The sequence below is a fragment of the Pteropus vampyrus genome, unplaced genomic scaffold, assembly GCF_000151845.1.
Source record: "Pteropus vampyrus isolate Shadow unplaced genomic scaffold, Pvam_2.0 Scaffold1, whole genome shotgun sequence".
Taxonomy (NCBI): domain Eukaryota; kingdom Metazoa; phylum Chordata; class Mammalia; order Chiroptera; family Pteropodidae; genus Pteropus; species Pteropus vampyrus.
This window is the reverse complement of record NW_011888782.1, coordinates 11363028-11387005: the sequence shown is the minus strand read 5'-3', so window position 1 is coordinate 11387005 and position 23978 is coordinate 11363028. Positions and strand designations below refer to the sequence as shown.

Sequence of the window (23978 nt, the reverse complement as noted above, 5' to 3'; positions counted from 1 at the left end):
ACGGAGTAAAGGTCATAGGAACTCAAAAGAAATAGAGGAGAACTGACTCTTATTTCCAGCTCTAAAGAAGGGGTAGGCTTTTACCGTTATGGATAAGCAGCAGAGGTCAGGGGTGAGAAAGTGCAGGAAAGGGCCAGTGGTCCAGGTAGGCAGAGATGTGGATAATGGGGATGAATGGATCTGTGTGTGTGTGTGTGTGTGTGTGTGTGTGAGAGAGAGAGAGAGAGAGAGAGAGAGAGAGAGAGAGAGAGAGAGAGAGAGAGAGAGAGAGAGAGAGAGAGACCACAACTGGAAAACGGGATTGATATTCAGACTGAGGAAGACCATGATGACCATGCCAGGCACTTCACGCACTTACTGGGGAGGCCCTTACTCTTCCGTGCAGGAGATGGTTAGGGTCAGAATTACAGTCTGCAAAGATTATTCAGGAAGCTGTGAATCACTGATTTCATCATGTTATTGTTTTGCACATAGTTAAGTAGATAGTGGGCTCTGAGTATCAATACAAATACTAAAACCCTGAGCCTGCCCTCAGGTCTGGGCAGGAACGCAGCCCTAAAATTCTTGATTTCTGAAATAACTCTGCAATCTGCTGACTCATTTAATCATAACGTTGCTTGTAAGAATTTATACTACAGTGTTTTGAATAGAAGTTGCTTTTTAGCCTTAGAACCATTTATATAGGGTTTCACATGTGTCGAACGCATCATGATCATTTGAAGAAAGGCACTAAGTAAAAACTATTTTCTTTCCTTATTTTTTTAAAAGAAAAACTGATACTGTATTAATCATAAAAGCATTGGATCAGGAGAAATTCACCCAAAGAGGAGAGTGAGAAGCGCATCTGTTTGCACGGGTTTTTGCAGAGTTAATTTCTATCCCACACAAAATTCTCCTTCCAGAGTGAAAGAAAAGAAAGCAAGAAGTCACTTAGTCATTTTTCCTTGGTCATGAAAAGGAAAAGACTTCAACCCCATCTCAATCAAGAAGTGACCAGGTGGCTGCCCCGAGCAGTCCTTCCCCCAGGCCGCAAGGCTGGATGGAGCACAGTGAGGTGCTGGGGTCCCAGAGCTGCAATTTCCATTTCCATCCAGAAGCAAAGATGCTGCCGGTGGGAGGTGAGTATGGAATAATCCCATCACAGCTACTTTGGGAAACCCGGTTTTCAGACCAGGAAACACGTTGCCTTAAACAAACAAAAAACACCCTCGGAGCTAGTGGAAGTCTATGCGTGACAATGTTTGAAAAGTTATTAATAGCGAGATTTGGGAGGGAGAAAGAGAAAAGTAAAGACCTTTTCACCCCACTGAAAGACAATGGGTGAGAGGGAGGGAGAAAGTAGAAAAACAGCCTACTATTTTGATGACAAACGGAGAGTTTCCTCCTAAGCAGGGAGGGTGGGCATGAATGTAACGAAAAGCACATTGAACAAGTCAACTTAGGGAGGGGGCCACACTCTGAGCCAGAAAAAGGAAAACAACGTAAGATTTATACTCCAAACAAGAAAGTTGAGTTGTCCGAAGAGGTAGAGGCTCAGAGTTATTTTTTTGTTTAAAAAAAAAAAAAAATTCCCACCAGGACAAGGTCCCACTGTTAAGAATTTAGTAAAGCTGAATGAATGACAATAGCGAAGATTAAGCACTCCGGAGTTTAATAGTCATGGCTTCTATAAGGCCCTTTATTCTACAGCGCCTCTTGCCTGCTAACTGGGAAAATGTCTCTTTTGTCCTTTCACTTTGAACCTGACCCTGTATTTTAGGCTGTCTCCTTTCAACTTCCTCAGAACAGAAGTTTCCTTGGCACATTCACTCTTGCCTAGGTTAGAAAGGCAAACCTTTATTTTGGGAGATGCCTAGAAAGATGGTTCTAAAGAAGGCAATGACTACAGATTTAGCAAAAACATCGTCTCCGTGGGAACCAATCTTTCCGGAAGACTGTGATTATGGTATTTTCCTGGACTTTGTCAGGTGAACCCCTGAGAGCTCAACCCCTGTTAGACCCAGAGGCCAATGCTCTCAATCCTTTTAATCCTCAATTAATTAAAACTCCCTGGGAATACCAATAAAAAGGCGGCCAGTGCTCTTAACCGAGAACCTGAACTCACAACATCAGAGACCAAGGTCTACACTTGCACAGTTTAGATGTCCCAGGAAGGGCAGCGAGCCAATGTATTCAGGTCACAATATTCTTTATTTTACAGGAACATGATCCAGGGAAGAAATGCTACTAGGTAATATAAACTGAAAACCCACAGTAAGGAGAGATTAATCAGTCGGATAAAATGTCTTTTAATTTAGGTAAAAAAAAAATATATATATATATCTTTTTCCAATTTGTAAAACGTGACCTTGTTTAAAATAATATTTTAAAGTGGCCAGCTATCATATAGGTTTGATTATTATAACCTCATTCTAATTGTAGGCATTTAATCATCAGGTTTTACGATCAATAATCTCAAAACAAAACTTTGGGATAGAGAATTTCATAAGGCAAGTAAACACTACTAGTTAGAACAGTTATTTTCAAAACGTAAAAAGATCTGCTACAGGCCAGGCCCAGCTTAAGGGATGTACAACCTGTACAGTCACACAGGGCCTCACACTTAGAAGGACCTCATGCTTGGTTTACTGCTCTGCTGTCGCTGTCTTGAAATTCTGAAACTTTGGAACAAGACGCAAGCATTTTCATTTTGCATGAGTTCCTGTAATTTATTTATTTACTTAGGTCAACTTTTGGTTGACCTCACAGATTGCAAGGACCTTGTCAGCTTACAATCCCTTATTTTTTTAATTTTTTTATGCCTACAGAACCTGGTCTTCCTAGGTGGTCTCCCATCCAAGTACTAACCAGGCCTGACCCTGCTTAGCTTCCGAGATCAGATGGGGTCGGGCATGTTCAGGGTAGCATGGCCGTAGACAGATTCCTGCAAATTAGGAAGCCAGTCCTGGCCCTACAATACCATCTACAGCAAAGATTTCCAACCTTTTTCCTTTGTGAAGATGTGAAGTCTTGGATGGTCTCTCTTAACCTTTGGTTGACTATAAAGCTAGTCTTAAGATTGTAGATGAGACAGAATTAAGCAAATCCACCACAACCACATGATTCCCTTCAGGACGACCCCTGAAGCTTCTGAGCAATTCTATGGCCCCAGCAAGAGCCAGAAAGGGAAACCATTCAGGAGGTAGTTTATGTTCTACTACTAAACTTTAATTCCTTTACACATAAGGGGCTTCGGAGAGGGCTAGAAGGAAGAGAAAGAATACAGAGAACTTTTTCAGAATTGGATAAAATTTCTTCCCTAATAGCATATATATTTAGGCGTAATTTCAGGAGGGTGCCCAGAAGCTCATTCTGACCCCGATGTGGGAGCCATCCACACAGAGAGTAAATGAGAAAGAAAGTGAAGAATATGAGATTGAAAAGTTAATCTGTTACCCAAAGAATTTCTGATGAGCAGGTTAAATATTATAAATACAGTATCATGGGGACCACTTCTACTCTTCTCAAGAATTTGAGTTGAGAGATGGCAGGGAGAAAAATTTAAGGCAGAAAAAAAACTCTAAAATGGACGATGTCACTGGGCTCCGCAGAGCTGTCTTTAAATCTGGTCTTGAGAATTTCCTTTAAACCAACCAAAGACATCTGTTTTCTAGATTGCTTGGGTCAGTTATTTTGTGCCCTTCCATGGTGAAATCCATAGTAACCGATTTATTATCAGGGTTACTCTAAATATAACAGGGCGAGAAGCCAATGTATTTAAGTTTTTTTAATTCTCAATTATTTTACGGAGAAAATACCCCAAAATAGCTCCTAAGCTTCAGCCCAGGAGTTAGCAGACTCCAGCTGCTTTGCACATCAATTACTAAATCTCATCTGGACCCAAATTAAAGATCCTCCTCTGTACTGAAGAAGGGAAAAAAAGGTAAGCAGAAGGAGACAAGAGCCAAAACATGCTCAAATCTACTTAAATTCTGTCAGAGAGCATGAGTTTTTAAATCTCTTTTAGAAGTTTGGCATGCAACATTTCACCATCAACACAGTCAGGACTTAGCTCTGTCACAACCGATGGCTGATGACAATGTACACACTGTAGCAACTCTGCATATCACATGATTCAAAGGCCATTCACAGACACCGATAATTAGGATGTGCTTGCATTGTTTTACGATGTTAAGAAGGGCCAAAATTAGAAAAGAAAAATATGCTTGTCCACAATTTGTTGTACTTTTTCCAAGTTAATTTAATTTTCAGGACCATTCTGGAATCTTCTCACTGGAATTTTTCTGACTCATTTTAAACGTGGTTACATCCTGAATCTGAAGTGAAGAGGAAGAAATCCTAGAGGAAGAACAAGTAGGAGAAGGGAAGCCATTTAAGATTTCAAGAGTCAGACAACTAAAATAATGGGTATTTATTGGACGCAGCCTTCTGCTTCTCTGCTCTGATAGCACAAAAAACCTCGCTATCAGTTCATTGAGAAAATACTGCTTAAGCTTCAGCTTTCAAAATAGATTCTGCCCTTGTATGGAAAAGCCACGGTGATTCCAGGCTAAGATCTGTTACAGTGCATTATCCCAAATCCACAACCTTTAAACACTGAGATCATCAACAAAATGGTTTAGAGCATGCCTGAACCATTTTTAATTCTCAATGATTTTATGGCGAAAATGTCCCAAAATAGCTCTCTTTTATGTTTCTCTCAAAGTTGTACATGCCCTTTGTCCAATTGTACTTATCCAGGCCCCCCAAACCTTGAGTTTTCTCTTTCCTCTGAGCCTTTACCCATGCTGTTCCCTATAACTCAAAAGTCCCTTCCCTGCCTTGTCCTTTGGTTCACACCAGCTCATGCTCTGAAATACAGCCCCAAGAGTGGTTAGGCATCTGTGACTCCCCACTCACCACCCTAGCATACCCTGCTGTAACATTCATTCCGCAACATTGCAATGATTGATCTTTGTGTCTCATTCTCCCTCAAAACAGGAGTCCTTTGCAAGCAGAGGTCCTTTGCAAGCATAACCATCCTTGTGATGGAACATGTGTACCTTTGATAATTAAAAAAGTAACATATACAAGTTATTTTGCCTTTTAGATGTCATATGGAGATTCCACGTCGAAGAAAAGAGAGGAAATGAAAGGTCAAAATAAAAACCTAAATTCAATAAATATAACCACCAGCAAAATTCCTGAAATATAAAAAAAGGAAACGGGAGGTTATATTTTCAATAGTAAAATTCCAGTATCATAAATTCAGACGGACATCCTAACTTGATGAGTTATCCCAACCTCCCTTCTTTCTTATTCTAAATTAGCAAGAAATAGGCTCAAATTTCACCCACAGCTCCTCTTTCTTGATCTTTAAAATTAAAGTTGCTATATTATGTCAGCACAGTGCCAAGATTTGAAATTAAGTAGGTCCCCAAAGCAATAGGTAAAACTCTTTCAAACAACATGAACTTGCCTGCAATTAGCACATTATAGCTTCCACCTAAGTACCATGCTATATAAAAATACAATCCTGGAGCTACTACTGTTTTGAGGAACTTAACTTTTGTACTTTCTGTACCTATTTTATAAGAGAAAATCTGACAGAATATACACAATCAATTTTTTAAGTGTTATTTCTCTGCTTTTCCATTTCATACTTGACTTTAGTTGCTAAAAAGAGTAGCTGCCTTCTGATTATACTGGAGAGAAGGGGGTAAATGGTCTAAGTAATAAAAGAGGTACCTGACAATTAGTTAGATTGTACTCCAGTTTTCAATTAAAAGCGGCCTAATGGATGTAGGGGGACCTGTTTTATTTTCCCTGACAGAGCCCTTACTTTTAAAGTCTTAGCTTCATTTTCCAAAATTGCTGGCTTTAGACGAAGAAACATCTATCTTGAGTGAAAACCTGTATGTTCTTCTATTTCCTGTATCAAAATTACATTTTTCTCCTCAGTGGCTACTTCCCAAAGCCTTCTGCTGCCTAGGACGAGCTTGTTAGCAGATAGCTGTGCCTGATATCATACTCTGGTCCAGAAGAAGGGGTGTCAGATCTGGCTCCCCAAGCCAGAAAGCCTCACCTGGAAGCTCTGAGAGTGTTTGACCCTATTTTTGCTCTTTTCAGAAGATTCTTCCATAGAACATTATTTTCCCTTCTAATTTTCTCCAGAAGGACAAAGAAGATAACTTAGGAGGGCGTGTTTATTTTGAACCTATCTAAAAGCACTCATGAGCATCTATATATGGAACTGGGGAATTATTTTCCTTACATCAAACAGGACTGGAAATTTCCTTGGATGTTGTTGGCGTTCTTCCTTGGAACACACACATTTTTAGGACTGATATTTTTATCCAGAGTTTTCTCAAATGAATAATTAAAAAAATGTCCATAAGCAGGTGTAGGGAAAAGAGCTAGGCCCCCATAAATCATGATCCAGCTACATTTAGCCACCAAAGGATTGAATGACTTTTTATAAACAGCTTAGCAGTTTTGTTTTGTGGGACAGCAATGTCCCTAGACTTTAGGGATTTGTGGGGGCAATTCCCTTTACTGCCAACAGGAGTTATAGCAGCTGGGTAAATCCTTCAGGATTGGATCAACCATCAGCTCAAGACTGAAAAATAAGTTGTGAATCACATGATCCCGGTAATTTGAGATCTAACATGTCTTTAGGGGGAAGACATAATCCATCACATATTAATTCCTATTTGTTTTTAACATCACCTGAAGTTTACTTCGTTCAGACCAAAGACGTTGCAAGAGACACATTAGGGCTGAGCATTACACCTTAGCGAGCATTAGAACAAACCTGGTGAAAGGCAGTGACACAAAAGGAATGCTTTAATTCTGCCAAGAAAACAGAAAGGGCTTTTAGGAGACTCTAAATTCATTTATAATTTCAGGTTTCCAAATGGCTTTTATGAGCTTGCTTACCCAAAGTATTTCAGGGCATCATCTCCTTTAATTTTTAATTTTTATCCACGCCGTGCTCCAAAAATATACCGATCTGAATCATTGCCCCTCATCTTGTTATCTTAATGGGGGAAGGATAAAGTATCACGCTGGCCATTCCGCATTAGGTGTCCTCATTTACAGATTGAAAAAAAAAGTGCCAGACATAAATTATTTAAAATCTATTGTATCAGTGTGTGTTCTGTAAGCATTTACTACCGGCAAAGCGGACAGATTATTTTTCACTTTTAATTGTGTTGATACCTTATCTGCTTTGTTGAAAGTGGAGAGTGGTATATGAAACCACCTCTCACTTTGAGGAAGAGAGAAGCAGCTATGGGGTCTATTATTTAAAGCCAAAGTAACCCATTTAGTGGACATATCTTTAACACACTTCTAAGGAAAGGAAAACCTGGACTTGTTATTTACGTGGGTGATGTGTCTATTACTGTGTCAAGCATGAATGAGGGTAAGACAGGGCCAGGGTCCTTAAAGAAGCTCTTAACTGAGGAAATAAGTGACAGCAGACACTTCATGTCAACATCCAGGCACAAAGGCAATCATCGTGTTAAGTGAGAAGGAAGAGCATCCTCCTCCCGCTGCCCTTCGAATCTCAGGTATGTTGTAAAGCAGTGGTCCCCAACCTTTTTGGTACCAGGGACCGGTGCTCCTATGAGAATCTCATGCCTGATGATCTGAGGTGGAGCTGAGGCGGTGATGCTAGCGCTGGGGAGCAGGTGCAAATACAGATGAAGCTTCGCTCAGTCACTTGCTGCTCACCTCCTGCTGTGCGGCCCAGTTCCTAACAGGCCATGGACCAGTACTGGTCTGTGCCCCAGGGGTTGGGATCCCCTGTCATAAAGCATGAAAACATATATCAAATGATATCCTTTCCAGGTGTGCTTGAAGACCTCGTCCCGGTCTAAAGAAAATACTTAGAGCACTGAAAATATATTTAGATAATGAAATTACTAATCTCTGATTGAAATAAAATTGTACATAGGATACAAGGATTCACTACTAGAAATTCAAAATGAACCCTAATTATTCTCCCTTTAAACCCCCAAGACCATCATCAAGAAATGCCCACAGGTACCTGCTATGTCAGTATATTGCCAAGAGTATCTCACCGTTATCTGAACTTAAAATATCCCTTCCAAACACAGCAACTCAGGAATTCACTTGAGTGAATCAACAGATGAGTGATAAGAGTGTAAACAGATAGAGACGATAGATTTGTTCTGATGTAGTTTATCAAGTTGAAGACTTGTCATAACTCTTTAGCTTTTTTATTCTCAGCACCAAATCTAGTACCATACCTGGCTTTCAGTAAATATTTGCTCATGTGGTTGGGTGGAGGGCGGTGTGGAGGAATGATTCAGTTTGCCAAACACCTTTTGCCAGGGTAGTAGGATAGCCAAAGAGGAAAAGCACCCAAATGGAAGTTCAAAGGGCTGTGAGCTGGTTTTACACTCTGCCTCGAACTGGCTTTGGGACCGCCGGCAACTGTGGAATGGCTAGTGCAGTTCCATTTCACACCTTTGAAATGATCTCTACGTACCTTCTAGTGCTGACGTTTGAGATTTCCATGCTTCTGAACAAGGAAACACACACCCACATGTCCCCAGCATGAGCCTCAGGTCTGTACGTTTTGTGAGGCATGTCTGATTTGGTAAATGTAAAGAGATGAAGAGAGCCAAAAGTCTTCCAAATATGGGGCCTTATTGCACGGAGTCAAGATCCAGCAAACAGACAACTCCCAACAAAATAACCAAGTCAATACCAGGACACAAAAATGAACCGCATCACATGTGACATTTGTGAGTTCCATTTCCACACTGTCGAATATAATTTGTGGCAACCCACATCAAGGAAAGCCCAAAGTTAGCCACCATGCTGTTCTTACTCTCCAAACCTCAGCACCCCAATCCAGGGCGAGCTTCAAATTGAACTCCTGACCTTTCCAGCAATTATCCCCGGAATCTAGACAGGCCCATCATCACCTCTAGTCAGCACACGAGAGGGGCCACAGCCGGGACCGTTCTGCCTCTGCTCCCGAAGGGAACCAGAGTGAAGGAGAGGCTCCTGCCTTTTTTTCCATCTGGTTTCTCCAATAAAAAGGGGGGAAAAATAAATAGAAATGAAAAGTATACAATTAAAAAAATTACATTTAACTTCCTTTTGCTAATGTCTGTACGATGATTTTTGGCCTGGCAGGAGATTCCAGATGGGCTGTATAATGAATATAATTTAATACGAAAAACCAGAGTTCAAAGAAACTCATTTTTCCAAGTCAGAAGGTAGTGGGGTTGTCTCACACTGTTTAATGCAAAACACCAGGGCAGTCATTGTGTTTCTTTTCTTATTGCACATTGGCCTTTAAACTCAATATCACTGTGGCCAGACCCAAAGCCATCAAAACCTGAAGCTGTCACTCTCCAAAATGGGGCCGGCACCGGTGCATGATCAGCCAAAGGGCCAGAGACCACTAACCACACAACGTGTTTTCCTCTGGGGTCTCAGGATTTATACCACCAATTAAGGCCATAATGAGTGCCCCAGGTTGACCTCCTAGGAGCACGAATTAATTAAGCACAGTATTTCTTAGTAAAGAATGGCATTTTTCCAAATGAGTTATGTAAGGTAGCCGTATTTCCTGATATTACTGTGCTTCCATGTACAATCCTTAATTGTTAACACCAGTAGAACGATCCAGGAACCTGGCTTAGTTTATGTTTTTAATTTGACAATAAAAGAAAAGAATCTTTACTTTTATTCTTATCTAGGGGTGGGCAGAGGATGTTGTGAGCATATTGTGGGTATGTGAAGCACAAAATTATTTACATTAGTCATATAATATCACTCCTTTTAATTACCAACATCACCACAAAAGATGGGAGCTAGGGCTCATATTTATAATCTCCTTCCCCACTTTCAAAAACAAAGAGCTGTGTTTTGAACCTATTTGTTCTCCCAAAGTTCTATGGTTCCAAACATTTTGTATATAAGTTGAGAGAGAGAGAGTGAGAGAGAGGAGAATAAGGCTTCCATTTTGTTAACTATGTCTTAAGTAGTCTAATCCAAGGCTTGGCCGGCTCCTTCTGTGAAGGGCCAGATGCAAACCTTTTAAGCTGTAGACCATATAGTCTCTACCGCAGACACTCAACTCTGCTGGGGTAGGGTGAAAGCTGCCATAGACAATTAATTCATAAATGAATAGGCGTGGCTGTGTTCCAAGAAAAACTTTATTCATAAACACTGAATTTGATTTCACATCATTTTCATGTGTCCTAAAATATTCTATTCTTTAAGATTTTTTTTCAAGCTCTTAAATTGTAAATAATATTCTTAGCTTTTGGCTGTACTGAAGCAGGTGAAGGGCCAGATTTAGCCTGTGGGCTGTAGTTTGGCAACCTCTGGTCTAAAACATATGTGTATTTTTAAGTAATCAGTGAGGTTTGAGAAAACACAATCTCTCTTTCTCCTTCTCACACACACGCACACACAGTTACACATAAATACACCCTGATTGTCAACATCACGGTCTCTGACACCGTCAATGAAGTACAGGAAAAAAAAGAATGTGGCTTTGAGCATATTTCTTTAGTGCTATGAACCAGAACATGAAGAAAATTTTAGCCTTGAAGAAACATTACGAGGGTAGGAGGAGAAAGACGCCTCCCTTCTCCTGCTCTTTCTCATGAAGAAAATCCCCACTCTAAGTTAGAAATCATGTCCTCTCCTCCTTTAAAAAGTTAACGGAGCCAGTGCAGAGATGGAAATCCCTACTTGCCAATTAATGTATTTAACTCTAAAGAGCAGGGGCTTTTTAATTTAGTTCATCCATCACTTAATGAAACATTTTGGTAGAAAATATTAGGATTTCCAAATAACTTTATAGCTCTGTAAATTGCCAACATACCATCTGCAATTGAATTAACATTTATAACCAAACAGAAATAATAAATAAAGCAAATTATGCCGCAAATATTCATGAATGCCCAATATGCACTTGAGAACGATAATTAGCATTTTATAATCACGCTTCATTTTCTTTATCCAACTCTCTGTCACATTAATGATAAAATGTTTTAAACTGTGCTCTATCAGCAAACGGCAGTACAATCTCTAGATTAGCCATTAAGTAACATGGAGAATGAAAACAGTTTGTGCTGCTGACATTATACATCCAGAGAAGTTTTACTCCTAATCATATCCGCAGTCTCCCTGGCTTCTCTCTCTCTCTGTCTCTCTCTCTCTCAATCTTTCTCTCTCTTTCTCTCTCTCTCTCTCTCTCTCTCTCTCTCTTTCTCTTTCTCTCTCTCTCTCTCTCTCTCTCTCCATGCTATCAAAATAAAAGCCCAAGAAGCCGATGTTTTATGTGCACCATCTGAACCTATGAGCTAAAGGCATGCATTCTTTCATCAGCAGAAAAAAAAAGAAATATGATTTAAAATGTATTATGCTCCTCTGATCTAGAAAACTAAAGGGGTCTAGGGTTCAAGAAGCTTAAGTCACTCAAATGGAATAACTCTGGTCCTCAAAGAATTCCTTACGAACTTCTCTCTCATTATGATCTGACATCTCGACTATGCCATGTGCGTTTTTTTCCTAGCTCCAAATAAAAATGAACTAGACTAGATAAATCAGTAAAGAGTAAACATGTGTGTGTGTGTGTGTGTGTATGTGTATATATATGTGTGTGTGTATATATATGTATGTATGTGTGTGTGTGTGTATGTGTGTGTGTGTATATATATATATATGTATGTATTTTTTCAACTAGACTTTCCACCAATTGGAAAAATTTCCCCAAAGTTTCCCATTATCTTCCTCCAAAATCACTTGTTTAAAACAATTGTATCTGGATGCTTTCTTGATTCTTTTCTCCCCTGTGCTCCTTCCCCACTTGTACTTAACATTGCAAGGCTTTCTCACTGGGTTGCTTCGCTCTGTGCGTAATTCCCACATCTCTTCGGCCACTACTGCTCTGTAATATAGTAGCCATTAGCCATATGTGGCTATTGAGCACTTGTAACATGGCTGGTCCAAACCGAGATATGTGTAAGTATAAAAAGTAACCTTGGCTCCTGAAGACTAAAGCATGAAAAATAATGTAACTGTCAAAAGTTTTATATCAATTCATTGTAGAAATGATAGCATTTTGGATATTGAATTAAATAATACACATTATTGAAATTCACTTGTTTTTTTTACTTTTTTAAAATGTAGCTATTAGAAAATTTTAAGTTATGTATCTAAATCACATTTTTGGCTAGCATTATATTTTTATTGGACAGCCCTGGCCTAGTGGGTCCTAAATGTAATGACGCCTAAAATCTTTTGTTGAGTACATGTTCTGCTGTTGACAAAAATGACTATTATTAAAGGAAAAATCAAGTAAAGATTTTAATCAAATAAATCCTGCACGAGTCCCATCAGGCAACTGCAGACATTTCAAAGAACAGTAAGCTTCGTCTCAGGCTGCACACTGTGCATAATCATATTTTTATGGTGGTAAAGGTTCAATGAAACAGAGATTTACCAGGAGATGGAGGCAAAGTAGAAATGATTCTAAGGGCTGTATAGTATGCTCAATCTCCCCACATTTCCAGGTCCTGCTCTCAGGGTCAGACTCCTTACAATAGAGGCAGGCTAGTGGCTATGGGCTTGGGTCCTGCTGCTGGGTGGCCTGGGTACAAATCCCACCTCTGCCTGTTGTAAACCGTGATCTTGGACAAGACATTTAACCTCTCTGTGACTTGTTTCCTTATCTTTAAAGTGGGGATAGTAATATTTTCTACCTCATGAGGTTGTTTTGAAGATTAAATGAGCTAACACATGTTAAGAGCCTAAAAAACAAATAGTCAAAAATATTAACTATTACTATTATTACTTGCCACCTTGAAAGGTAAACAGTAGCTTTTCCAATGCAAATGAAAGTGGCAAAAGGTGTGAGTGAAGCTGAAATAAAAAGGAAGGTGAGATCAGGAAATAAAGACAGCTAGAAGGAGATAGAGAGAACAGGGAAAAACATCTGGGAGGTACCACAGGCACAGTAAGGTGAGGATGAAAAGAAATGTTCCACTGGGACCTTTCAAACAAGCCATGCCTGTCATTAGCTGATAGGCTTATTCAGTGACCACAGCTCACAGGCTGCCTGTGCCTAACCAAGGGAACTGTTAATTTTAATAGTTTATGCATTTCCATTTCAGGTTATAAAAGGAAAGTCCATGCTATGGGTTTCTGGACCAGCTTTTTTTTTATTCTGCTAAATAAAAAAATATTTTCACAATATTTTTAATTGCAGGGAAAAATTTTAAAAACTTAATTCTTTTATTCTCATCCATGATAACTTTTTAGCTTCTAAAGCAGAAGTTGCAAACTGCTAATCTGCAAGCTTAATGGAGCCAAAAGACATGTTTATTTTGGCTCAGACAATGGTGGCCGGCACAGTCTTTTAAAAACTTTTAAATTTTTTGCCAGTGTTTAAAAAGTAGGCGATTTCAATTGCAAAACAGATTGACTTAATGTTTCTGCCTAATATTTTCTTGATTAATCATTGTACGGTCTGAGTGTTTTCCAGTAGTGAAATGTCTGGAAAATCAGAAAAGACCTTGAGAAAACTATGGTTCTCAAATCATAGACAGTGTCATTTAAAGTACTGGAAAACCTGGCAATCCTAGCCTCACTTTCCCATAGGGCAGTGTCTCTCAAAATGTGTTCTCCAGACAGATCCCTGCATTACCTGGGAGCTTAACAGAAACGCAAATGCTCACCCCACCCCAGAGAGCTACTGGCTTTATTATACTGCCCACCACCCTCTACTGAGTCTAATTAGCCTGCATCATTCACTTACCTTTTGATGCTCCTGATAAATTACCTAAATTCTCAAACAACAATAGTAAAACTAACTTCAATGAGGAAAAAGTAAATACAACTTCTCAACGGGGTAATTTTTGCAGAAAATGATTAAATATCCTTTTACCCTAAACTCAATTAAGTAGATTGGAATATGTAATGACTTTTAACTTTAGAATTATATGAAACGTGACCAAAAGGCATCCTTGCCATACTTTCAAGGGGTAAGGAATCAGAGAACGTTAAAGATGAAAGTAAGTAATGTTAGTAATTATTTGAAACTGACCTGGCTCACCTCACAGGTGGAGAATAAGGTTCAGAGAGAGAGAGACAGAGAGAGAGAGAGAGAGAGAGAGAGAGAGAGAGAGAGAGAGAGAGAGAGAGAGACAGAGAGAGAGAGAGAGAGAAAGTGAAGTAAGCTAGGGCTCACTGACTTGGCCCAGGTCCTATGCCTCTCCTAGAAAATGTGGCAGTAACAGTACCTTTTTCATAGAGCTGTTGTGGGGATTAACTGAGTTAAAATATGTGTCTGGCACATAGTAAGTGCTATATCGGTGCTTTACTCATTAAGGAAACACTGTTTATATTCTATTCTCAAAATAATTCTAATGCTCAGATGAGTTTTTAATCCTCATTCTACAAAAAATGAAACTAGGTTTCATTGGCTTGTCCAAGAAAGTGGTGGAGGCAGGATCTGAACCCAGGCCACCCAATTCCCAGTCCAATGGAAATCACAAGCTGAGACCGAGGAGATGCCAACCAATAATAGGAAAAGCAGGAACCGCACCACTGCAATATTCCATCTCACCAAGACCGAGCCCACGGTGAAGTACACAAATCTCTCTTTTCCAAAGAAATACAACCAATCTTTCATTATTCTGGGATAATGGTCAGTTTGTGGGTCATCCAAGCCCTTTTCCCAGCCTCCCAGTTACTGCACTGCTGGTAATGCATGAACAGGGAGGGGAAGGGAGAGAAGTCAAATGAGCCTATTTCACTCCATGGCTATTATTCAAAACAATCAGTCTATGGCCAAGCCTTGAACATGCCCAATGTCATCTGATCTCAGAAGCTAAGCAGGGTCGGGCCTGGTTAGTAATTGGATGGGAGACCAGCTAGGAATACCAGATGCTGTAAGCGTTTAAAAAAAAAATTTAAAAAAATTAAAATCCAGTAGCAGAGGGGTTGAAACACACAGTGAGGCTAATATGACTCCTGGATTCTGTGATCAGTGATAATCCAGCCTCTTTTATAATAGATAGTGGAGGCTTGGTAGGTGGTAACCCAATGAAATGTTTGAGACAAGGAAGAGATCTGAAGACTTTTGAGCTCTCGCAACTCTGCCTAACCAAGGAACAATTAAAAACCACCAAAAATGCTTCTATCATTCTCTAAATCTCCTTAAAATCCATGGAATTCAATATTTTAAAAAGTCATTGCTACAAATATTCATTTATAAAGATCTGAACAAAATTCAGCACATTTCGCTGTTTTGCTTTTTGTGTTTTAATATAATTTAAAATGTAAAAAAGGAAAATAAAGTTTATGGTCACAGAAGGGCACAGACTTCATACCACTACTCACAACAAGGTTGAGATTTTTCAAAGCAGCCATCTAAAATACAGTAAAAGATCGCACATCTCACAATGCAGTATACCATAGTAAAATCAATGAACACACTGAGTAATTTTTAAGTAAATACCCCTGCATATTTTCTCACTGCCCTTCCTTTGACATGCTGTACTTTACAAAAATTCATGTCCAAGTTCAAAGAGAAAAAATAAAAAAGAAAGACAGACAGCATTTTTTAAACAGACCAGCCTTGGAAATATGTACAGAATTTATGCCTGTTTCAAGTGCTCCTTCTCCTTTGCCAGAGGGTGTAATTAAAGGCCCATAGACAACTTCCAAACTGAGGCCAAAGAGAATTTCGGTCAAAGTCAATGGGAGTTCAGCACCCTGACCATGCACAGGAATAGCTTGCCCAAAAAAGAAATAAATAACCATCTCGGCAGGGACCACAGGGAAGCAAGGCAAGAGAGCATCTCACATTAGAACCTACATTTCATAAAACTAAAAATTCACTCGGTAGCCTAGAATAGAGAAGATAATAATCATATGATGTGACACAGCCAGGAGAAGGCAGGGAGCCTAAACTTGAGGCTGATCCTTGAGAGATCAGCCAACAGTCCGGTTCAATAAAGCTGGCAGAGCTGGGTCTCGCTTGGGCCTTCGAGTTTACCTTTTCCTTCTCTACTGTCAGAGACATTACATACACCCTGAGTGTATTTCAGTTTTTTAGTTACCTGTGAAGCAAGAACCCACTCATAGCAGCTTAAAGGTGGGTGGCAGCCCAATGCTCCCCCATCATTTAATGCAGCGAGCGCATGCCCTAAAGCAGGGCAAGCCTGCGGTGGAAAACCACGGTTCCCCCAGACCCTCTCGGTTCCCATCTGTTTTTCAAAGTGAGCCTTGAGTCTTCCTACTGCATAAAGATGCATATTTTTTCCTACAACAGATGCCTAAGAATGAGCCACGTACCTTATCTGACATCTACCTGAAGAAAGTGCCTGATGTGCGATGACGTAAAACACCTGTTTTCAGCAGATGGAATTATCAAAAGATGCCGCTATGATATCTCCCACTTACAGATGTTCTTCGAAAGTGCCCCTAGCTCTGTCCCAATGAGAGAAGGGTCTACGTCCCTTCCCCTTCAATCTAGGTAGGTGTGTTACTGCTTTAAACAATGGAATTCGACAGAAGAGACACTATGGGACTTCCAAGGCTAGGAAATAAAAGGCCATGTGGCGTTTCCCTTGCCTCTTACAACTCTAGCTTTCAGACCTCTGAGCCGTCGTGTAATAAGTCTCATGACTCTGAGACTGCCATTTTGTGAAGAAGCTCATGCCACATCAGGAAGCTACATGTAGGTGCTCAGATCAATAGGCAACAGCAACTACCAGAGGCATCACTGAAGACACCTGCAAACGATTCCACATCCCAGACATCGACACTGCCAGATGTCGAAGCTTCTCAGCTGAGGCCCCAGACAGCATGGAGCACAGACAAGCCATCCTCACTGTGCCCCATCTAAATTCCTGACCCACGGACTCTGTGAGCAAAAAAAAAAAAAGTGGTTTTATGCCTCTGAGAATTACAACGATTTATTACACAGTAATGGTAACTGGAACATACTGTTTGGATGATTAAGGGTCATTTGAACCCTATACCATTTTTGATCTCATACACTTGTTAGAAATTAAACCCTAACGAAGAAGGGGTTCCTCTTTTCTCGGTCTTACCTACATGACAAGTTATTATAAACAGCAAAAAGATATTGTATTCATGAACTCTCAGTAAATGCAGTATGCCCTATACTTGTTAGTAATTATAGGATTTATCATTTCATAATGAAAAGAAGGCACCTATTATTTCGCTGGTGTATATGACAAATGGGGAAAGACCAATATTTGAAATTCAAAACCAGTTCAACTTGAGGCTAAGAGGTGACCTTAATAATTGATAAGAAAATAGTCACCCTTGGCACATACCAACGAGCCATCTCAACAGGTGGGAAACTGAGCCCAAACGTTGTTCCTGTACCACTTATTCCATGCCCAGGAGCGGTGTGGCGATGGGGAGCAGAGAAGAGACAGCAGGGCAGATGGAGCAGACACTTCTGCATACTCCTGAGTGCTCGCAGAACTTACCTCTTAAAAATACTAATGGAATAAACAGTGCTGCCCCTGGCGTTGTCATTCTTCTTTTCCTGTCGAGGACATTTTCAGCTAACATTGTCCTAACCATGTTCTTCTCCGCCTGCCCCCAAGCCTCTGCTTTGGGATAATTTAGATTTAACACAATCATTGGGCACAAATGTTTAGTTTTTCCATATCTCTCCTACATATTACCTATTATAGAACTATTTGACCTTTATTTAGTGCCCGCATCATGCCTAGTTTTGTTATAGGTGCTGGAAATACAAAAGAGAACGAGACTGACAAAGTCCCTCTTCTCATGGTACTCATGTACTAGTGGCAGGGAAAGAGAACCAGTGACTGTATAAACAATTAATAAAATAATTTCAAATCGTAGTAAGTACTACAAAAGATGTCCCACTACAGGAACGCTGGCATGTCAGGATGGCTGCCAGCACTTCTATTTCAATGAAGACTCAACATGCCACAGTGGAGAAATGGTGATTATACAGAAAAGGAAACTGTACGCCCAGGACTGGATCTTTCACATCAAGACAGGACCAGCAACTGTCCTTTAACTTCTTGGGGGGTGACCTACAGAGGTAGCAAAGATTATTGAAAAATAACATGAAAAATAACATAACGTTATAATCAAATTCAGTTCAGAGAGGGGAAATTTGGGGTAGGATATAATATTTTTTTTCCTGAATCTATCCTGTGCACTATGGTTAAGGAACTTGTAAAAAAAAATTTAGCAGAGAAGAATAGTATGACAAATCGGAGGCATAGACAAATAAGAGTGTTTTCTTACCCAAGGCGTTTTACGTAGACAATAGAGTTTGGTAGTGATGGGGAAAGAACTCTCCTTCCACGGCATGTGAATGCAGCCGTATGGAGGAGACGACTGCATTGAGAATCACGTGAATATGGATTAAGAAACAATCTTGGAGCAGAGAGAGTTAAACATTATCAATGTTTACCAATATTGTTCACGCTCTTTTTCTAGACACATAGTAAGACTGTATTTCTCTATTCCATTTGTAAGGCCGTAAGAATTCTTTTAGTCAATTTATTGTACATGGAAGTGACAGATGGGAGTAGAGAGGTAGCTTGCATCCCACCCAGCAAAGCTTCAGAACCAAAGACTTAGCCACACCACTTTGTGCTCCCAGCTGGCTTGAAGAAAAAGCAGCAAGTGTAATAAAGATATCAAGTTTCAAAAAATGACCTCAATCATTTTTTCTGTATAACTTAAGTCGTTTTCCATGTCCTTGGAGGAATTTCAGTTCTATTATTTTAAAATAAGTTATAATACTGAATACTAAAATACGTAAATATATCTTTGGTTTCCATCACATGCTTAGAACAACTGGTAATGGCCCACCTACCCTGACATAATACCGGTAAAGATTAGTTCCTTGGAGGTCACTATGATCTCTCATCCAATGCTTTTGTTGCTACCAGCATACATAGTAGAGAATAGAAATACTATTTCTGAGGCCCACAGCTTATCAAAGATAAGATGGATGACACAGAATCGAATAATAAAGGAATATCTGATCTAGACTCACTAATTCAAAATACTCTTTTAGATTTTTTAAGCCATCAGGTCCACGAATATCAATTCTGTGAACTCTCTCTCTGCAAACATCCCACATGTAGGTGTGGCAACAGAAATGATTTCATTATCAGTTTGGGTTTAAAACCAAATAAAGGTGGTGACGATTAGATTCATTTAGGCTGTTATATAATTCATAATTTTATGCAGACCCTACCTGTCACAAATATTTATACAAATAAATTTGATATCTGATGTCTAATTTGGAATGAAACTCAACATTTTGGTCAACAGGCAAAAATTAGCACCAAATCATCATTTAAATAGAACATTATTTCCCACCTAACTCTCAGAACAGGAAATAATCATGTAAGACCAACAGACAACTGGATGAGGAATTTTACATTTAATTTCATTTTAGTGGTAGTGGACTCAATCTCTGATGCCCTTTTCCATAATTTCTAGCAATGGACTGGTAACTTTTGGACTTTTTCTATCACAATTCAACACAACAAATATAGTGAAAGCTATTCAAGCATTTTAGCATAATGTTTTTGATGAAATCATAAACATGGTATATTATGCATTCAAATAGAAAAGATGCCATCAAAAGATGTTATGGAGTACTGGGTCTATAAATTTGTTAACTTAGGATACCAACCTGTTAAAAGAGCATCTAACACAGGAGAACATGACTCTGGAAACTGATAAATGTAAAGAACATCCCCCCACACCAAATTCTATTATTCTGAAACAAATTGTTTATGTTAATAAGGAGTCATATAAATTAAGTTATCAGCTCTCGAAAGTATTTCTTGGCTTAAAAGTATAGCCACACTCCCAAAGTCACCAGATATAGCATAGTTCACCTATGATCTGAATATGACATGCAGAAGTAAGATGCAAACTAAAATTCTTGTTTTCTTGAGGAGCAGTCAGATGATCGCTGCTGGGTTTGACTAATAAGGACAATTTTCATGATTTGGGGGACTTTCCAGGTCCGTGTGAATGGTGGTGTTGTATACTTAAAACGCTGCTATTTTCAGATTCAAAAGCACAGAGACAAACTAACATTGCTTGACCATTCTAGTTTCTTCAAATTTGTTTAGCCATGAACATCTTCCATACAACCAAAGATGTTCCCCCCTCACCAACCTACCTCAGAGTTTTCTACTGCTCATTATGTTAAGGCTCACAGAACCTGAGAAGTATATTTTACATGCTCCAGTTCAGAGCTGTGGCCAATATAAAGGATTTTTTTTTCCAGGCATAGAAAATGCCTCCATAGAAGCAGAACTAAGAGGGTCACTGAAGATTTTGCTTTTCCTTATTGGAGTATTTGCTTTGCAAATCCACCAGTCTTTATTATAAATGAAGCATTACATGAAATCCTGTGAGGGAGGCGGGGACCCATGTTAAAACCCTAGGGCTGCCTCAGGAACACTTGAGAACAAGTTAATAAGTTAAATTTACTGTATATGCTTCTCACATTTTGACACCAGTGAATAGGAAGCAGACGCCGTGGCACTCGGGCTACTTTGACTGTACTGACAAGTTTGATGACAAACTTTATAAAAACAGTTCTACCTTGTACACTTAAGCAGCCTGCACTTTGCTGCTTTTGAAATAAAACAAAACCAACCCAAACAAAAATGCCCTAAGCGACAGTGCTGGCCACAGAACTGGTGCCAGAAATCCGGGCAGGACGTTGCTAGCAAAGGAATGTCATCTTTTCAATATGGAACAAGGAATACAGCTCTAATGGGGCAGGCCTGCCAGAACCCCAGCTTTTCCCCTTTTCTCCAGACAATGCAAGCATTGTACAGGCTGGAGAGGCACACAGATTTGTATTCTCCTCTCTAGATTTTTTTTTCGAGGATGAGTTCGAAGGTCCATAGGATAAAATTTTCCTCATTTTGGCATTGCTTATCCATATGACACATCTAGCCACCTTTCCAAAGTGGAAAAATACTTAACAACCACAAAAAGACACCGTTCATAAAAGGAATGAGAGAAATTCCCATCCCTATGAAATTATTATGATAAGAGAAACTTAATTACAAGGAAGTATCTAGAAAAATGTGTGGTTTTCGTGACATGAGCGTTGTCTTGTACTACCGTGTGCTTAAAGACTCATATTTTTGGTACAACATGAAAACAGAAAACAACTATTTCATCTGGTGCTCCCCAGAAGGGATGGCAATCTGCTTCCAAAACTGGAGGAAGAACTGGCTTTGTAGGTCTTAATAAGAGACATATGTCAGTCTCCAAGAGTTTGCTTGCTGAAGGGATTTTCTGGGGTCATTCTGGCTACATGTGATGTTTGCCTTGTGGGCTGACGCTGAAACCTAACCCCTGATAAAGGTCTAACTCCACTGTGTAAGGCTTTCCCAGTCTCTCAATATGTCAAAACAGAACATATGAAGAACACGGAAATGTTTAGACTCATAGCCTTTGAAAAGACAGTTTGATAAAATTCAGGAAAAATTCAGAAATGCATCCAAGTTGGTTTCCACAATAACCATTTCGGCAACAGAATCAAATTATAAATCAAGGGCACAGATGGTAGATTTTAGTCCCATAAACTCTTAGTTTCCTCATCTGTGAAATGGAGGGGGAAAATAATCCACACATTTCTCTAATCGTTATGAGGATCATACACAAAACCTAAGGCAGAAACTGTTAGCTCTCCACCAAATTCATTATTTCTTTCTGTAATACTAGGTCTGTACCTGGGCACATGGCTAGACGACATCTCTTGCAGTTGGTTTTGCTCATGTGAGCAGTCGTTGCCAATGATGCCTGCTACTCTTGGCCCTGGGTTTTATGAAGCAGGTATGTCGCATCCTCCATGTTCTCTTTCCCATTCCAGATGATGTTAAACATCTATTGGATGCCATACTATAACACTGGTAAGAGCCTGACTTCCTAATCACTGTGTAGAAGAGAAAAGGCACCAACTAGGAATACATGCTTTGAGCTGTTGTGTGAGAAAGACATTCTGTAGGAAATACTGAACATATTGGAGTTTTCTTTTTTGTACTGTAGCTAAGCTCAGCCTAATTTAATTCCATATGTGAATGTGGTCTAGAAGCACTAAGAGGCAATATAAATGTAAGTTTTTTAAAATGGTTTTATAGAGTTATGCAAGTGGGGAGAGAGACAACCATACAGAGTAGGAAGATGAGGGGCTCACAGCCATGCCCTAAAGAAGAGAAATACAGGGGCTGATAAAATAGGACGCTCTTCCCAGATGATTTCACCTCTTACCACTTCTTTCCAAGAGTTCGCTCAGGAGAAGGAAATATAGAATTGAAAGCTCTATTTAACTTCTCTAGTAAAAGGTTTAGAAAGAGAGAAGGCTGAAACACTCATTTCCCAAAAGTAAGTAAATCATTACCTATGATGGTATAAATTTTATTTAAACAGAAATGATTTTTAGCCATAATTTATAACACTCTCAGGAAACCCCAAAAGTATACTTCTATTTCTCTGACAAAAATACATTTTTGGTTTTCTTTGGTGTAACTGTAATATATTGTCACAATTCATTTTTAGATGATGGTGGGTCCCTAGGAACGTTGTAAAAGCAACTTATTTTGCTCCTCATTTGCTTTAAAAAAGAAACCAGAGTGGTGATTTGGGGTGATTTTTTTTTTTATTAACTGAATGAAACTTCATGAAACAGACTTAAGACCTTATTGAGAGGTGACCATTTTCAAATCAACAGGTTAACTATGAATATTGATAATTCTTTCTCTATTGTAGGTCAGAGGCAAAACCTTTACCAAAAACTATAGCTCTCTAGCTTGTTTGACCTCTAGCTTGTTTGATTTAACAAAAACAGCAAATGAAAGTCTTCGTGATATTTTAAAACAACAAATGAAATAAGCATTTAAATAAGCACTTATGAACTTTTAACTATTAAAAGATTTATAAACCACTTAAAACCACCAAACTAAACAAACTATCATCCCCCAACCAACACAAGAAAAAAAAAAATACAGGCTAATTCAGAATTCACTCTCCACTTCCTGTTTATTTATGCGCCAGAAGAGGGGAAAAAAGACAGATTTTCCTGTCTTTTCAACCCAAAATGATTTCTCAATTTAGAAAAACATTTATACAGAAGAAAAGGGGTTTCTCCTTCTGTAAGAACTAACTACTACTAGGAAAAGCCAGATTGCCATTTCAGCTGTTTCAAGGTTTCGAGATATGTTGAGATTTTTATTTTCGTTAAGAGGCCCAGCATTCTTAAGTATATCGTTCCAGTTGCTAGTCCTTAGTTTGCTTAAAGACAGTCTCAAAGGGAAGAGCTCTTTTGGAGTGAAGGGTTAACTTGGAGTGGAAGGCAGAAATTACTAACCAAATGAGCTGGACTTTGGCCACCAAAGACCTTGCCCTGTTTAGAAAATTTCATAAAAGTTTACATGAATGTGTCATCACAAATCCTATATAATGAGGTGCGATTCATTATATAATTAAAATATATAAACTTATACTACTATGTGTTTTACCATAGAATTATATCTGCTTTCTTCCATGTCATTTATTACTATATTAATTACTATATATTTAGATCTAAATTTTGATAAAAACATCGATGCACTGAGGTCCTACTATGCGTAGAGCACTGTGCTAGGCATGGGTAATAAAGCTGTGACCAAGCACCAGCTCCAGCCCTCCTGAAATTTATTGTGAGACCAGAGAAGCTGACATCAAACAAATGACTCCACACAGAGTAGGTTAATAACACTTGTATTAAGTGCTACAAAGGAGAACAACAGAAAATGTAAAACAGGGGAACCTAACCTGGGGGTCTAGAGAAGGCTTCTCTGAGAAAATGGTATGTCGCAAGTCCCTTCTAACGTCTGTAATGCCTGGCTGACCCACAGTTGCTTGCACGGGCTACGAAAAACTACTGT

General features: G+C 39.3%; 1 protein-coding gene and 1 non-coding gene across 3 annotated transcripts in view; both read right to left on the bottom strand.

The window, feature by feature from the left end:
* The window catches only part of RARB (retinoic acid receptor beta), a 166374-nt gene that overhangs the window by 106426 nt on the left and 35970 nt on the right, over nucleotides 1-23978 (bottom strand). The window lies entirely within an intron of this gene.
* Nucleotides 2799-2917, bottom strand: LOC111736263. Its single transcript, XR_002779143.1, has one exon. It is a non-coding gene; the product is annotated as a 5S ribosomal RNA (ribosomal RNA).